At 40.9% G+C, this 17756-nt stretch overlaps 1 non-coding gene across 1 annotated transcript; it reads right to left on the minus strand.

Moving 5' to 3' along the window:
- Nucleotides 1-9738: 9738 nt before the first annotated feature.
- Nucleotides 9739-9845, minus strand: LOC133798983 (small nucleolar RNA R71). Its single transcript, XR_009876194.1, has one exon. It is a non-coding gene; the product is annotated as a small nucleolar RNA R71 (small nucleolar RNA).
- Nucleotides 9846-17756: the final 7911 nt, after the last annotated feature.

The following is a 17756-nucleotide window of genomic DNA, read 5'->3' on the forward strand; positions in this document are numbered from 1 at the left end:
AGAGTGGGCCAGTAATATCCTTGCCTTAAGACCTTCAAGGCCAAGCTTTGCCCCCCAGCGTGATCTCCGCAAAAACCCTTGTGCACTTCTTGCAAAATGGTATTTGCTTCGCCTGGCAGAACACATCGCAGGAGAGGCAAAGAGTGCCCACACCGGTATAATAAACCATCTACCACTGTATATCTTGGAGCTTGGTAAAGTACCTGCCTTGCGTCATTACGCTCTTCCGGTAACTTTCCTTCGGTGAGATATTCGAGGATGGGGGTCATCCAGGTCAGTTTGGCATCGATCATCTCGACCTCTGCCCCAACTTCTATGCTTGGTTTTTCCAAGAACTCTACTAGTACTAACCCCAAAGTCTCCGTCTCCCCGGAGGTAGCAAGCTTGGCGAGGGCATCTGCGTGTGCATTCTGCTCCCGAGGTATCTGCTCGACTGAGCCCCGTTCGAATGCGGACAGCTCGACTTTTACCTTGGCCAGGTAAGCAGCCATCTTGGTTCCCCGTGCTTGATATTCACCCAGCACCTGGTTTACCACGAGCTGGGAATCACTGAAGCACTGAACGGAGCCAGCCTTCAGCTCCTGGGCCACCCTTAGCCCAGCCAGTAACGCTTCGTATTCGACCTCGTTGTTGGAAGCCTTGAATCTGAATCTCAACGCGCGAGTGGAATCTATGTCCTTCTGGGGATATCAAAATGATTCCAGCCCTGGAGCCGTTCTCATTAGATGAGGCATCTACGAAGATCTTCCATGACTCCTGGGCCGAGGTGACCTGGGGTGAATCTTCCACAGGATCTTCCCGAAATCCTGTGCATTCTGCCACAAAATTAGCCAGGGCCTGGCTTTTTATTGCAGTTCGCAGAGTGTATAAAATCTCGAACTGGCTGAGCTCAATAGCCCATTTCAACAGACGTCCCGATGCTTCAGGTTTTTGCAAAACCTGCCTTAAAGGTTGATCGGTTATGACGTGTATTGAGTGGGATTGGAAATACGGCCTGAGCTTTCGGGAGGCCGTGATTAGACAGAACTCCATCTTTTCCATCAACGGATATCGGGACTCAGCTCCGAGAAGCCTCTTGTTGATGTAATAGACTGGTTTTTGAACCTGGTCCTCTTCTCGGACCAGTACGACACTAGCAGCATCTTCTGTGACAGCTAGGTAAAGGAAAAGAGGCTCTCCTGCTGTTGGTTTAGATAATACGGGCAGCTCAGCTAGATGTTCTTTCAGGTCGAGAAAGGCACGTTCGCACTCCTCTGTTCATTCGAACTTCTTATTCCCCCGGAGTAGGTTGTAGAATGGCAGGCACTTGTCGGTGGATTTAGAAATAAACCGATTAAGGGCTGCCACCCTTCCTGTCAGGCCTTGAACGTCCTTTCGTCCTGATCTTATCGGGGTTTGCCTCATTCCTCTAGTGTTGACAATGAAACCCAGGAATTTTCCAGATGCTACCCCGAAAGTGCACTTCTGCGGGTTAAGCCTCATGCCGTACTCTCTTAGTATCTTGAAGCATTCCTCCAGGTCGGTAACATGGTTATCGACAGTTTTTGACTTGACCAGCATGTCATCAACGTACACTTCCATGTTCTTTCCAATCTGGTTGGCAAACATCCTGTTCACCAATCTCTGGTATGTAGCACCGGCGTTCTTCAGCCCGAACGACATGACCTTGTAACAATAGACGTTAGTTGGGGTCATGAAGCTAGTGTGTGTTAGGAACGAGTTTCCTAATACGCAGCGGAAAGGTGGTGTGGTTGGCCCAGTGTACAACAAAATTTTTGTAACATATTTAAACTACCTTTAAATATGCGGATCCATTAATATACATACATCAATCATAAACAAGATAGTGATAGAAATCATACCTCTTGAAGCCTATCAAGTGTCCTTGCTATCTTCTCGTATTTAGAACGATCTTCCTATCCAAGCCGCTCCACGTACTCACACTAAGATCTTCCAAAGCGTTCTCTACACCTCAAGAAATGTGTGGGCACTTAGAGAATGAAGGATAGTTTATTTGTGTACCTACTTGATGTACTCAACACATGAGATCAAGAGAATAGGCCTGAGAATGGGTTCTTTATTTTCAGGGAGAGAAAACTATCGTTCTATTTTCACAGAGCGAAATTGTCACAGTAGTCTCACTCTCTTCACTTTTTTTTTTTTATCTAAATAATTTTCTGATCAGTCATACTTAACAGAAAAAATTCAAAATTTAAAAATTAAATCTGTAACCATTTTACAATTTAATTTTTAATTAATTAATTATTCCATTAATGAAAAAATCCAAAAAACCAATTTTTGAATTATCCATTAATTAATTAACTAAATAAATAAAATTGAAAATCCCATCCCTGAAAAACACTGGTGCTACACGCTACACATAGTCCTAGACTGTGTGTGAACGTGTAGCTTCCTAATTTCTAGGGATATTTGTTTTTCAAATTTTATTCAAATTACTTTGTCAGATAAGATCTAACAACGTGATAACTAATTCAAATTTGAATTCAAATTAATTATCCATTTTAATTAATTATCAAATATAATTAATTATTTGAATAAATATTAATCTTTTAAATTCAAATATAATTTGAACTTATCAGATCATTTTCTCCCACTCAAATAAAGATATTTAATTAATTCTACTAATTAATTAAACCCAAATTTTCGAAATTAAATATTTAATTTATTATAATTTCAAAAAATTATAATTAATTAATTATTTAATTAAATTTCGAAAATTAATTTAACTATTTAATATAATTTCGAAAATTATATAATAATTAAATATTAATTAATTTTGTTAACTACAACTAATTTGTAATTAATTAATTAATCACTATTATCATATAATTGCATATTTGGCCTGAAAAACAAATTTCTTCTTAAATATGTCTTTAAACTATTTTCCCTTCATATCAACTCTTACCTTGAACAGTGTTGATAAAGCCGCTATGGGGACCTATGGACCTATAATTCCAAGCTCCAATAAATTTGAGATTATTAATTAAACTCTTTAATTAAATAATCTTAATTTATTAATCTCATGATTATTCCACTATAAATATGAGACTGCACTCTTGTAATTATAGACATTTCATTTACTGAGTACTTTATAATCATAAAACGTCCATTGATTTAATCATTGCATACAACTTGACCCTCTAATAATGGTTCATAATTAATCGGGAATAAAATTACCGTTTTACCCTTTTAATTATGTCTTGTTTTCTTAAGTACCATTGACTCTACTAGTGAAGGTTAATTCATAACTAAATAATGAATTTGAACTCAATAACCTTTCAGTCCCAAAAGTCAACCCTTAAGAGAACCATCATTCAATCTCTTGCGAGAAGGTATAGATTCCATATCTGTATACTATGTCCCCAGCCATCTATATTAATGAGTTCCCAAAACAAAAGTTTTTAGCCTGATCATTCTGACAGACCCTAACAAGTGAATCAAAGAACTCATATAACATAAACAAGAGTTCATAGTAACCTCAGGATTAAGATCTATTTGTATATGATCATCAATTGATATATTTAATTAATACTTCGAAACGGTATTTAACTAAGTATTAATAAACATATCTGGTCCAGTTCTATATATTATCTAATATATAAAGCACCTCCACTAAAGTGTCCTACCACACTAGTGATCAGGATCTAGATCACATGTATTCATAATACTAGTGGACCATACTTGCAGTAATTAATCTAAAGATTCCATAACTTTATTTTACTGCGAACTATTCAAGTTCATTTATCTCAAACACAATCCTCTCGTACTAATACTTGTTTGAGATTACATACATGAACTTAGGAATTTTCCTGATATTTACATAATATCATCATAGAATAATATAGTCCATAAAATATATGCATAGCAAATTCAATTTATTTATTTATTTCATAAAAACAATGTCTACTACATATGCTTTCAGGGCACATCTCCAACAGTGTGCTCCTGGTCCGCTGGATTCATGGTGATCTGATTATAGCCCGAATACGCATCCATAAAGGACATGAGCTCGTGCCCTGCCGTGGCGTCTACCAATTGGTCGATCCTTGGCAAGGGAAAACAGTCTTTGGGGCAAGCTTTGTTCAGATCGGAGAAGTCGATGCAGATCCGCCATTTCCCGTTGGGCTTCGGGACCAACACAGGATTGGCGACCCAGACCGAGAACTTAGCTTCGCGGATAAAGCTGCACTTTTTGAGCCGGGCTACTTCTTCTTCTAGGGCTTCAGCTCGAGTTGTTCCCAGGCGCCTCTGTTTCTGAGACTTCGCAGGCACGCTCTTATCTAAATGGAGGGTGTGCATGATAACGCTTGGACTGATTCCCGCCATGTCCTCATGTGACCATGCAAACACATCCAGGTTCTCTTGCAGGAACTTGATCAGCTCCGCCTTCCTCTCGCCACAGAGGTTTTTCCCGAGCTTAACCATCCGTGAGGGATTCTGTGGATCGATATTTACCTTCTCGAGCTCTTCGATAGCTTGGAGCTCGGACTTATCCTCGCCTACTCTGGGGTCAATATCAATCTCAAGACAAGGCAAAGGTTCCTGAGATTCCTCTTCTCCACCTTGGACGGGCATCGTTAACTGCCCGGGTTTTAATTTTCCCTTCATGGAAATGCTGTAGCATTCCCTGGCAGCAAGTTGATTGCCACGGACCGTGCATATCCCCATGGAAGAGGGGAATTTCAACGCGAGGTGGCGGATGAAGGTAACGGCTTCAAAAGCTATAAGTGTAGGTCGACCTAAAATGGCATTGTACGCGGCGGGACAGTCGATGACCACGAACTCGAGGAGTTTTGAGACTGTCAGAGGTCCCTCTCCTAAGGTGATCACCATCTCGATCGTCCCTATTGCCGCCGATCCTTCTCCAGAGAAACCATAAAGCATCATGGAGGTTGCTTTCAGCTCGGTGACAGACAAACCCATCTTCTCCAGCGTGGACCGGAATAGAAGGTTTACCGAGATCCCATTATCGACCAGGATTCTCCTAACCCTCCGATTAGTGTGCTGCACTGCTACAACCAGAGGGTCGTTATGAGGGAACTGGACGTGGCTGTCATCTTCTTTAGTAAATATGATTGGTTGCCTCTCCAATCGTTGCTGCTTTGGCAGATGCTGCTCGAGGATGAACTCCACTCCATTATGAGCCTTAAGTTCATTGACATACCTCTTTTGGGCACCTCGGCTCGTGCCAGCCAAATGAGGACCTCCAGAGATCGTGGAGATCTCTCCTCCTATCATGGGAGGAGGGACGTCTTGATCTATCCGAGACCCGGGCTGACTGATCGGGACTTCCGGAGCTGGTCGGCTTGCGAGAACCCTGTTCTGCGCATACTGAGCCAAGGGGCCGGCTCGGATGAGGGTCTCGATCTCATCCTTCAGGTGTCTACAATCATCAGTATTGTGGCCAACGTCGTTGTGGAACCGGCAAAACTTGGAAGGATCTTGCTTTCCCTTCTGGTGCTTTAACGGCTTCGGCTTCTTCCAGGGGAGCAGAGTTTGCTAGGAAGATGTTCTCCCTAGAGTGGGTGAGCTCTGTATAAGTCACGTAGACCGGCTTAAATTTTTCTATGGATTTGTTCTTCTTCGGGCCGTGTTGGTTGCCCTCGCTGCTCCCCTTTCTCTTGCCTCCACCAAACTGGTTAATCTGTGTGATAGTCTGGGTCGCTGTCACGACCTCCGTTCCCACTCCAGCGGGCTGCTCGGGGACCTGACTGGTTCCTGCAGCTAAGGGTTGTGCCTCCTCCAGGTTGATCCACCCCTGGGCCCTATTTAGGAATTCGTTTACGGAGCTGACTCCCTTCCTTTGTATCTCATTCCAGAGTCCCCCTCCGACGAGGATTCCAGTCCTCAAAGCCATGAGCTTAGAGCTGTCATCTGCGTCTCTGGCCCGAGCAGCGACATTCGCGAATCTGCTCAGGTAAGCCTTCAGAGGCTTGTCGGGTTGTTGTCTTACGTTGGCCAGGGTGTCGGCCTTGACGCGGGCAGCCTGGGAAGCTCGGAATGCTCTCTTGAAGTCCGCAGAGAAAGTTTTCCACGAGTTGATTGACTGTTTTTTACTTTGTTTGAACCACTGTCTGGCCGGCCCAGTCAAGGTGGAGGGAAATATTAAACATCTCAGCTCGGGGCCGATGTTGTGGGCCATCATCAAGGTATTGAACATACCCAGATGATCTGATGGATCTCCGTCTCCGTTGAATTTGGACAAGTGCGGCATACGGAAACTGGGCGGGTATACCGTCGCCGCTATGCTGGGGGCGAAGAGCTCAAGTTTGTCCCCCAAATCATATTTGTCTTTTTCTTTCTCTGACAGGAGCTTCCTCATTAGCTCCTCCATCTGAGCCAGGCGCTCAAGGGTTTTGTCCTGATTTCCATGGTTGTTCCGGGGCTGTTCAACAGCTCCGGATCCATTGTACACGTTTGGCGGGTTATTGTCCCTCCTATCTTGAGACAGGTTATATGGGACATTCCCGCTGTCGCGTACCTCGGACAAGTCTTCCCTTGGGCGAGCACGACTGTCGTTTTCCGCCGGGTCTCCTCTTTGGGAGTTTAGACGATCTCGAAGGTTGTCCCTCGGGGCATCTTGAGGACCCTGCGTCGAGCTCAAGCGTTGGCGCAGGTCTCCGCCAAAAAGGTCACTTCGACGGCTTCCGGTCCAATAGCTCCCATTTGAGAATCTCGGAGCCCGCCTCTGGGGAGGAGGATTCGGGACTTCTCTGGGCGCCCTGCTACGATGGGAAGGCCCTGCGGAAGGTGGATTTCTCCTACTGCTCCCATAAGCTGGAATATCTCGGACTGGCCGAGGAGGAGACAGATATCTTATTGGTGAAGGAGGATGCCTGACCGGGGATGCAATCTTGGTCCCGTCAGGGCGGATTAGGTTAGGTAGGGGCCGCTCCGCTCTACCCTCCGCCGGGTCCTATGCTCGGCGGTCTGAGTGAGGTGCCGGACTGTTGGCCGGGACGGGCTGTCGCCGTGAGCCCTCCCCAGATCTCCTTCGAGAATTCCCTCGAGCCCTCCTGGGCGCACTCGAGGGTGGAAGTGAGCTGGGAGTTGAGGTCCGGACCGATCGGCTATATTGTTGCTCAGCCCTAGGTGGTTCCTCAAAAGTGGTCTCCCGGTGGTGCGATGTGGGAGTAGAGTTTGATGTCGGGGGTCGACCGACCGGCTAGGCCTAGACCAATTACCCTTGCGGGACTTATGAGTCTCTCCTTGCCTCTTTCCGACGTTAGCGTCTGTTGTAAGAGGGGGTAATAGGGCCAACACCTCTCGAATCTGCTGGTTAGCTTTCGCCAGCTGACTCCTTAGCTGTGCATTCTCCATTTCTACCGCCGTGTAAAAATCTGGGTTCGGATTAGGTGGCCGGGGTGCCGAACTTCCAGTGTCACCTTGGCCTATTGGCTGCTTGCCCGGCCGCTGTTGAACCTCAGGGTTCTGATCATCGGAGATGGCGGCATGATGGGCCTCCTGCCCATCATGTTGGTCCGCCTCGTTACCATGTCTTGAGTGAGTGACCACCATGGTTGGGTATTTGCGATAGCACCAATCTAACAAGCTCTCAATGAAAGCACCAAACTGTTGACGCGGTTCTTCTCCAACAGGTAATTAATAGAATAAGAGAATGGGATTAGTGCTAAGTAATGAACCGTAATAGATGAATGGTCTTGAAATAAAATGGTGATATGAATACTTTTTTAGGTGGTTCAAAGGTTAAAATCCTTCTACTCCACCAGCCAATATTATTGCTAGTTTTCTGGTATTCTTTATAGGGTATTTCTTTACACAATAGAATCCAACCCTTTGCAACTCCCAGGGTCTCCATATTTATAGGAGAGGGCACCTTAGGGTTGGCAAGGGGGGCCATCCCGTGACCTTCTTACCCATCATGTCACTTCTGTGACATTCATGATTAATTCCTGAAACCTGACAAGTGAAGTGTGTCTAATCAATAGGTAAGGGGGATAATGGGCCGCACGGCCCAACCCAGTCGTGGGTGCCTGAACACGCACATTTATGCTACGTGTCCGAGAATTCGGGGATATATCAGACACGTGATGTCTGATATATGCACATTTACATTGCGTGGTTAACTTTATAAGGGGTCACAGCTGCCAACTCAAGCTCGTACCTCGAGCTGGATGTCTTCTTAACCCGCGATGTCTATACCTCTGACCCGACTCCTTAGTAACCTTAGTAAGCCTTTGGTTACCTCGAGCTAAAGAGGTGGGACCTGGTAACAGCAGCTTCGGGTACATGTCATCCACGGGCTGATAAATAATTATGCCATACCTCTGCTCGCTAATAGCCCGTTGGAGAATTAGGGCGTACATATATATATACATATTTATAAAATAAATAAAAAAAAACCAAAAATATATATATATATTTATTCTTATTCCTATCTTTATTTCTTTTTTCCCCATTTTTCTCTCTCTTGGTTAAAAAAAACCATATATATTTATATAATTTTTTTTTCTATTTACCTAATTCTTACTCCATTTTTCTTTCTTAATTTCTATTATATTTTTTTTAGTTCAACACATATTTAAAAAAAAAAAAAAAAGATTAAGCTTGCTACTCTATCTTCACTTTAATTTTCTTTTCTTGATTTTATTATTGTGTTGTTTATTTTGTTGCTTAGTTTATGATTTTCCTTTTCTTTTTTCTTTTTGACTTAGTTTTCCTTAGAATTTAGGTTTAAAAAAAAAAACATAAAATTGCATAAAATTGTTCATAAAATTTCAATCATAAAATGCTTAGTATTGGGAACAATTGTGTAATATTACAAATGGTAGAAACCGATATTGTTCTGTCTAGAAAGATTGGTTGTTAAATAAGGTTTGTGATAGCGTTACCCTCCACACTTACCTGGGAACCTCGGGGAGTTCTGTCTAGGCAAGTGTGGGTCTAAAGCGGTACCTTGGCAACCTTTCCAATCGGCCTAGGAACATTTCGAGCATCTACATTTGCACTATTACATCGTTGACCTTATTACTATAAGAAAACCAAGCTTGTTCTGTCAAAATAAGCAATTTCACTCTGCTTAAAGGTTGTTTGGTCGAAAAGGTTGACTTGTGATCCACCATACTTACTCAGTAACCTCGGGGAGTTCTAGTAAGGCGTTGGAGATCACCCGAAAACCTCCAAATCTACCTAGGAACAAGTTAAAAAAAATGAAAAAAAAAGACATAAAATAAATCTAATTCTGATTTCCCAGGGTGGATGAATTATCACAAAACTTCCAGTGACACTTCTTCCAATTTATCTGCCACTCCTACCGAAACTCCTTCCACCAATCCTGCTTCCCCACAAACTTTCGCTGATAATAACCCATTCGCAATGGCTCGCAATGATGAAATCCAACCAAGAACTCTCAATGACTACCTCCATCCTACTTGCACTTCCATGCCTTCATGTATTATCTTCCTTCCTAATATGCCTGCATTAGACTTTAAACCTCGCATGATTAAACTCTTGCCCACATTTCATGGAATGGAAAATGAAAGCCCATACGTGCATATCAGAGAATTCGAGGAGGTGGTAGCCACGTTCTATAACCTTGCCGAAAATGTCGATGCTGTGCGACTGAAGTTCTTCCCTTTCTCCTTGAAGGACAAAGCCAAAAGATGGTTGTACTCTTTGAGACCTCGGTAGATTGGAACATGGGAGGAGATGACCAAATCTTTCTTTCTAAAACACTTCCCTAGCCATAAGACCAACAGTCTAAAACGACAGATTTCCACATTTTCCCAAAAATACAATGAAACGTTCTATCAAGTCTGGGAAAGATTCAAAGATCTGTTAAATCAGTGCCCGCACCATGGCTATGAGAACTGGCGCTTGGTCAGTTACTTCTATGAAGGCCTCGTGAGCGCCAATTTGTAGAATTGCTATGCAATGGTGAATTCCTCGAAAAAGAGCCAGAAGATGCTCTTGAATATCTCGAAGAAACTGCGAAAAAGTCTCACACCTGGACTGGTCCAAGTGCTACTGACAGCACCAACCGACACAAACCATCTGGGATCTATCAACTTCGAGAAGAGGATAGTGTTAAGGTCTAACTCGAAGCTTTGAAAAAGCAGTTTGAGGTCTTAATGACGAAGAATAGCCAAAAATCGCACATGATCGCTCAAGCGGAACCGCAAGAACCTTGCTTTGTTTGTGGAGGGACGGAGCACTTAGCTAAGGACTGCTTAGCTTTGAATGAAATGAGGGGGGTTTATGAGGAGCAACGCAATGCCTTAGGGGCATATAACAAGCCATTCTCCCATACGTACAACCCTGGTTGGAGAAACCACCCAAATTTCAGTTGGAGACATTCCAACCAAGCTCAATCATCTGAAGGCCAATGGAGAAATGAGCAACAAGTTCAACCATGAATGTTTGGTAGCATTCATCATCTTCTCGGGGTTGTTTCCCAATGTTTGGTAGCGTTCAATTGCGAAGCAACTTTGATAATCTTGATGAGCTCCTCCTTCTGTCTAACAATGAAAGTCCCAGTTCTATTGAGTCTACTCTTGCAGTATCAGATCGCATAGACTCACGCAATAGACGGACTCAGTTTTGGCAACCTCACTTTGAAGAGCTACCTCGTTAGAGGTCACAGCTGAAAACTTCAACCGAAGAGGTTCCAATTGTTCAATTGACCCAACTTCCCGAGGGTTTGAAACATGCCTTCTTGGGAGACGGTGAAACCTTTCCATTTATCATCTCATCCAACCTTCAACATTCTCAAGAATTGCAGTTACTTGAGCTACTACGGACACATAAATCTGGGATAGGTTGGACCCTTGCTGATATCAAAGGTATTAGCCCTTTAATTTGCTCCCATCGAATCAATCTGGAGGACGAAGCCATCCCCCGAAGAGACCCTCAGCGGCGACTGAACCCCACGATGAAAGATGTTGTAAAAAATGAAGTTTTGAAATTGTTAGACGCTGGTATTATTTACCCGGTAGCAGATAGCAAATGGGTCAGTCCTACTCAAGTCGTGCCCAAGAAATCTGGTGTCACCGTTATCCAAAACGAAAAAGGCATCCTTGTCCCCACAAAAACGGTGACGGGGTGGCGCATGTGCATTGATTATAGAAAATTAAATGCCGCCTCCCGCAAAGATCATTTTCAACTCCCATTCATTGATCAAATCCTTGAACGTGTAGCTGGTCATCCTTTCTATTGCTTTCTTGATGGCTATTCTGGCTATTATCAAATTGAGATTGCATTGGAGGATCAAGACAAGACCACTTTCACTTGTCCCTTTGGCACTTTTGCTTTCCGGCGTATGCCATTTGGCTTGTGTAATGCACCAGCTACTTTCCAAAGATGCATGATGAGCATCTTTAGTGACATGATCGAAAAATCAATGGAAGTATTCATGGATGACCTAAACGTTTTTGGAAACTCCTTCAAGACATGTCTTCTTCATCTTGAAGCTGTTTTAAAACGATGCATCGAGAAAGGACTTGTCCTCAATTGGGAGAAATGTCACTTCATGGTATCTTCTGGCATAGTCTTAGGCCACATTGTTTCTGAAAAAGAAATTGAGGTTGATCAATCCAAAGTCGACCTTATCTCCAATCTGCCGACTCCTAAGACTGTCAAAGACGTTAGGTCATTTCTTGGTCATGCTGGTTTCTATAGGAGGTTCATACAAAAAATTTCAATGATTGCCCATTCGCTAAGCAACCTCCTAGCCAAAGATGCCACTTTTGAATGGACACCTAAGTGTGAGGAATCATTCTGAACGCTTGTCAATTCACTCACTTCCGCTCCCATCATTCAGTCACCCGATTGGAGTCTTCCTTTCGAAATCATGTGTGACGCTAGCAACTTTGCTGTGAGAGTTGTGCTAGGACAACGAAGGGAGGGGAAACCCTTTGTTGTCTATTATGCAGGTCGAACTCTCAATAGTGCTCAAATGAACTATTCCACCACTGAAAAATAGTTGCTTGTCGTTGTCTTTGCTCTTGACAAATTCCGATCTTACTTGATTGGATCGCCTATTACGATCTTCACATATCACTCAGCCCTTAAGTATCTCATTTCCAAAAAGGATGCTAAGGCGCGATTAATAAGGTGGATCCTTCTCTTGCAAGAATTTGATATAACAATCAAAGACAAGAAATGTGTTGAAAATGTCATCGCGGACCACTTGTCCCGACTTGAATTCAGCGATCCCAATGACGGTCCATCTATTCATGATGATTTACCCGATGAACAATTTCTTTTTGTGGCTAAGTTGTCGTGGTACGCTCACATTATAAACTACTTAGTAACAGGTGAACTCCCATCTGAATGGAGTTCACAAGACAAACGCAAATTTCTGGTCGAGGTGCGCAATTTCTTTTGGGATGACCCATACTTATTCAAGTATTGCCCCGACCAAATCATGCGAAGATGCATCCAAGACGATGAGGTGTCTAGTGTGCTAAACTTTTGCCACAATGATGCTTGTGGTGGTCACTTTTCCGTGAAGAAAACTGCTGCAAAAATCTTACAATGCGGTCTTTACTGGCCCACTTTGTTCAAAGACACCAATGATTTCTGTCGTTCTTGTGTAAGGTGCCAAAAGTTAGGATCCTTATCCCGTCGGCACATGATGCCCTTGAACCCAATTCTTGTTATTGAAATATTTGATTGTTGGGGGATAGACTTTATGGGACCGTTTCCACCTTCTTTTGGCTACCTCTACATTCTTCTCGCTGTGGATTATGTTTCCAAATGGGTTGAGGCAGTATCATGTCGAACAAATGATAATGCTACAGTTGTCAAATTCTTGAAAGAAAACGTGTTATCAAGGTTCGGTACCCCTCGCGCTGTCATCAGTGATCAAGGCACTCATTTTTGCAACCGATCCTTTGAGGCTCTTTTGCGCAAGTACAATGTACTTCATAAAGTTGCGAATGCCTATCATCCACAGACTAATGGTCAAGCTGAGTTAGCCAATAGGGAGATAAAACACATTCTGGAAAAGACAGTAAATCCTGACCGCAAAGATTGGTCTACACGTCTTCTAGACGCTCTTTGGGCTTACCACACTGCTTTCAAATCCCCTCTTGGGATGTCTCCCTATCGGCTTGTCTTTGGAAAAGCCTGTCATTTACCTATCGAGCTCAAGCATAAAGCGTATTGGGCTATCAAAGCCCTAAACTTTGATCTGAATGTCGCAGGTATCAATCGCAAACTCCAGTTGTCCAAAATTGAGGAGTTGAGAAACGATGCATATGACAATTCCAGGATTTATAAGGAAAAATTGAAAATCGCTCACGATAAACAAATCATGCGAAAACACTTTAAGCCCAATCAGAAAGTGCATTTGTACGATTCTCGCTTGCACTTGCATCCCGGTAAACTGTGATCGCAATGGACTAGTCCATTTGTAGTGAAGCAAGTATTTCCCAACGGTTCGGTGGAGGTCGAGGACCCAACCGATGGGAGAATTTTTCGCGTCAATGGCCAAAGGCTGAAGCATTACATTGAGAGTGTGAGTCGTGTTGAAGAGGTCCTTCTTAAGGACCCAATCTATACACTCTGAAGTTCTGAATGCTTTGTTGTTGTTCTTTTTATTTTTATTTTTCATTATCTTTATTTTTTCTGTCTTTCTTTTATTTTTGTATGCTTTTCTTTTTTGTATTTTGTTTTGGGGAATTGTTACCAGGCTATTTTCGCTCTCGCCTCATGGACATGGTCATCATCCAGGTGGTCTCTTTCCTTACCTTTTTCATTGCTTATTCATTTTGACATTGAGGACACTGTCTGATTTTTGGTTGGGGGTGGTGAGCATGCATGGGCTTTCATTTCGAAAATCTTATTGTTACGTCATTAGCATTCATTTGGAAAACATTATTGTCTTGTTGAATTTTTAAGTCAAATTTTCTCAAAATTATCCAAGCATGAGTACAACTTGTTGGTTTGAGTCAGTTCTTACTATGTTTAGCTATTAAGAAGTGATTTTCAGAGTTATTTTGTGCACTTTCCAAACATGCGATTAATTGGTTGTTAGCACAAATAATTGAGAAAAATTTCAAGTTTAAAGTCTTTCATTTCTTGGTGAGTTGTGAGAGTTGAGAAAATAACTTTTTGAACTTTTATTGATCATTTGAGTTGGTAAAGTCACATCTTTGGAATTTAAAACTTGACATTTACTAGAGGGATGCTTTTCATTTAAGAAAAGTCTTTGTAATAAATTTGTGTTCTATTTATTGTATTTGTAATTTCCTTTTTATTTTTGTGTTGTCTCTTGTCAAAAAAAAAATAATGAAAAAAAAGAAATTAAAAAAAAAGAACAAAAAGAAAAAGAAAAAAATAATAGATAAATGAAAAAGAAAAAAAAAGAACAAGAGCAACACTTCCTTCTATTATTTTGTAGTTGTTGAAAAAAAAAAACATATATATATATTTCTATTACTATTATTTTGTGTAATTGTATTAAAAAAAAATTATTATCATTATAGTTCACTGTCTTATTTATCATTGTTAGTTAGTTGTCATTTTGTTCTTGGAGTCTTCTCATGTAAATCCCAAATGTTGTTTGTCATTTGAATTCCAATAAGTTGATTTGCCTATCTTGTGATCAATATTTGTTCAGATTGTTTGTCCTAAAAAGTTTATTTTTTCTCATTTGAGTGTAAACTGTTACATTTCCAACTCCAAGAGTGTAATCCTTCCCATACAAATACTTTCAATGCCCGTGAGGAATTTGAGTTGAGATCTTTATACTTTTGAGATTTTTTGATACTATTTGTGTTATGACTTGTGATAAAAAGAATATGGTTTGATGCACACACATACAACTCTGAAATCGCAACTATAGTAGCTTAGATAGTAATTTCTAACTTCTTGCTGATACTTTGAAAATGCTTAGATGATTTTGCTTGGTTTGACTTGATTATTCAACTTGACAATTTTCTTTTTCGCTTGAATTGCTAGGGACTAGCAATAAGCTAGTCGGAGGTTGTGATTAGTTGTGAAAAATACACATTTATTGATTTTAATAGTCAAAATAAATTAAGTTTTAATTAATATTTTCATGGAATTAATATGATTTATTTTATAAATGAAAATATGTGATTATGATTTAATTTATTTTATTTTGTAGGAATTAATTGGTATTTTTGGCATTTGGAAACAAAGAAAAAAAAAAGAAAGCAAGAAGGAAAGAATTAGAACTGAAAATATAGTGGAAATTGTGGCATTTTTGAATAAAATTGGCCCACAAGTTCGGCCCAAATAGCCCAGGCCCGCCTGGTATTCTTCCCTCCCAGCGCCAGGTGGCGCACTCCAACCAGCGTCACGCGTCTTCCTTCCAGCCAACCCGAGGCCGCCACGTCGCCCAGCACTTCAACCTCTTGGGTCCTTTGCTCCAGCCGTTGACTTGGTCAACTCCTCAATATCTCAGTCATGCCTTGCATATTTCCTCCTGCATATTTGCATATTTCCTCCAGCATGCAAATTTCCTCCAGTGGCTTGTATCTGAAGCCCAACGAAAAGCCAGCCCAAATGCATAAATACTTCAATCCAGAGGCCCATCTGAAGCTCCTCCAAGCCCAGCCAGCTGCCTACATGGCAGTTTCCCATTGGCTGGGAATGGGTCAAAACCCTCTTGTGTCACCAGCTATGTTTTGTGGGTATTGGGCTTTGTAAATTGCTATTTTGAGCTTTAAAGATCATGCTTTTGTGGCATTTTAGAAAAAGGGCATTTTGACTATACACAAAAATAGCTAGGGTAATATTAATAATAAGATTTGATTTTTCAAAATCATATTTTATTATTAATATTTCAGATTTATTTTGTAAACCCCATTTTCTTGTTTAATTTCTTTTTAGTCCTTTTCTCCTTCTATATATAGAGACTCTTTCTTCACAATATGTATGTAATTTTTAGAGTAGAGAAACTATAGCAAAATTTCCACTCACTTTCTTCTCGTATTTTCTTCTTAGAATTTTGTGAGAATCATGAGCATAATGGCCTAATCTTCCTAGGATTGTTAGGGATGATTCCATATGCAAGTGATGTTATTTTGCTACTTTGATTTACTATGTTCTTAATGTAATATATTTGAGTTATTTATGTTCTTTCATCTCTATCTTTATTTTGTTATTTTTATTTACTTATGCTAATAGTATATATGATTAGTCATGCTCTTTCTATGTGCTTCTAATTAGTAAAAGTAATATTGATACATAATTTTATGTCTAATCTTCTATTGCATTATTGCCCTTGGGTATTTTGTCATTTTTAGATTTTTCATAAGATTAACATTGTGCTTTTAAAGTAAAGAACTTTATAACTCAAATGAACTTTTGTTAGAAAAGAATATGAAATTTAATGTTAGATTTTCCAAGTAAATGTTGGGATGTGAACTATTTACTTGTGTATTTTTGTAAATCAAGTAACCAAGTAACTAAGCAAGCATATGGATGATTCTTGAAACCTTTCCATTTCTCAAACTCTTGATTACATCTTACATTTATCTCACCTATCTCACTTTATCATTTCATCAAAAAAATACAATACCAAAATCTCAAACCTCTTTCCATTTACAATTTTATTTATTTATTGTTACTAACTTTTTGTGTTATTTTCTACTAATCTTTTGATTTTAGGTTACCTCCTTGTGGATTGACCGCCCGATTATACTACAACCACCGCTTAGTGGTTGTCACATTTTGGGCGTTAAACACCTTTCTTTTTTATTGTATATGGCCTCTTAGTCTTTTTTCAGGTGATGAAATCGAGAAAGAGAAGAATGGCATAAACAATCTGGGCGAATCAACTGACCCTCCTAAGAATGATGGAAATAACGGGTCTGACCACCATGAGGAAAAGAAAGCAAAGTTGAGTTCAAACGAAAAGCCAACCAAGTATGAGCCTCGGTTCACTAATTACACCACTCTCTCGGCCAGCCGAGCAAAGATATATCTTGCTAGTCATGAAGGAGTTCCCTACAAGAAGCCTCCCCCCATCAGGAAAGAGATGTGGAAGAGAGATATGAATAAGTTTTGTCGTTTCCATGGAGATTATGGTCACGACACGAATGAATGAAATCACCTCAAGGACGAGATAGAATTTCGTCTCCGATCGGGCAAGTTGAGGAAGTACCGGGTAGAGACACCCCAAGGAGAAGGAGGCAACAGCAATCCTGGGTTCAAACGACAAAGATCTCCGCCCTTGCAGCCTGTAATGACCCACTACTCTAGACTTTTGGACCATTAACAAAACTATACATACAATCCTTAATAGAACTCACATTTTGCGAAAATACCATAATTTTATTAAGTAACTTGTAAAAATAAGAGTTACTTACAAAATAAATACCAAGAAGGATATGGGATCCCATTGTCTTTAAAAACAAAACATGATTTAAAATAAAAAGACATTACATAAATAGTGCGGAAAATACATGTTAAAAGATATAAAACAAAACTACATCCTCGAATCAAATAACGCTCGGCTCCTTGATTCCATATACCATCGATACACATCCTCTAAGCGGCCACGAATCTCACCGCCTCTAAAGCTATTTTCCTGCACATAAAACAAAAAGGAATGAGCCTAATGCCCAGCAAGGAAAATCTAACACATAATCATAAACATCAAAATTTCATGATAAACATAAAGACATATCATAACACTTATTACATACACTTATTATAATGGCCATTATTACTTGGGGTCCCATAGACTAAACAAGTCATATGCCCATGGGGTTAGTGGGGTCCTACTAGCTAAGTAGGTC

This window comes from Humulus lupulus, chromosome 8 (assembly GCF_963169125.1).
Source record: "Humulus lupulus chromosome 8, drHumLupu1.1, whole genome shotgun sequence".
In the NCBI taxonomy this organism is placed as follows: Eukaryota; Viridiplantae; Streptophyta; class Magnoliopsida; order Rosales; family Cannabaceae; genus Humulus; species Humulus lupulus.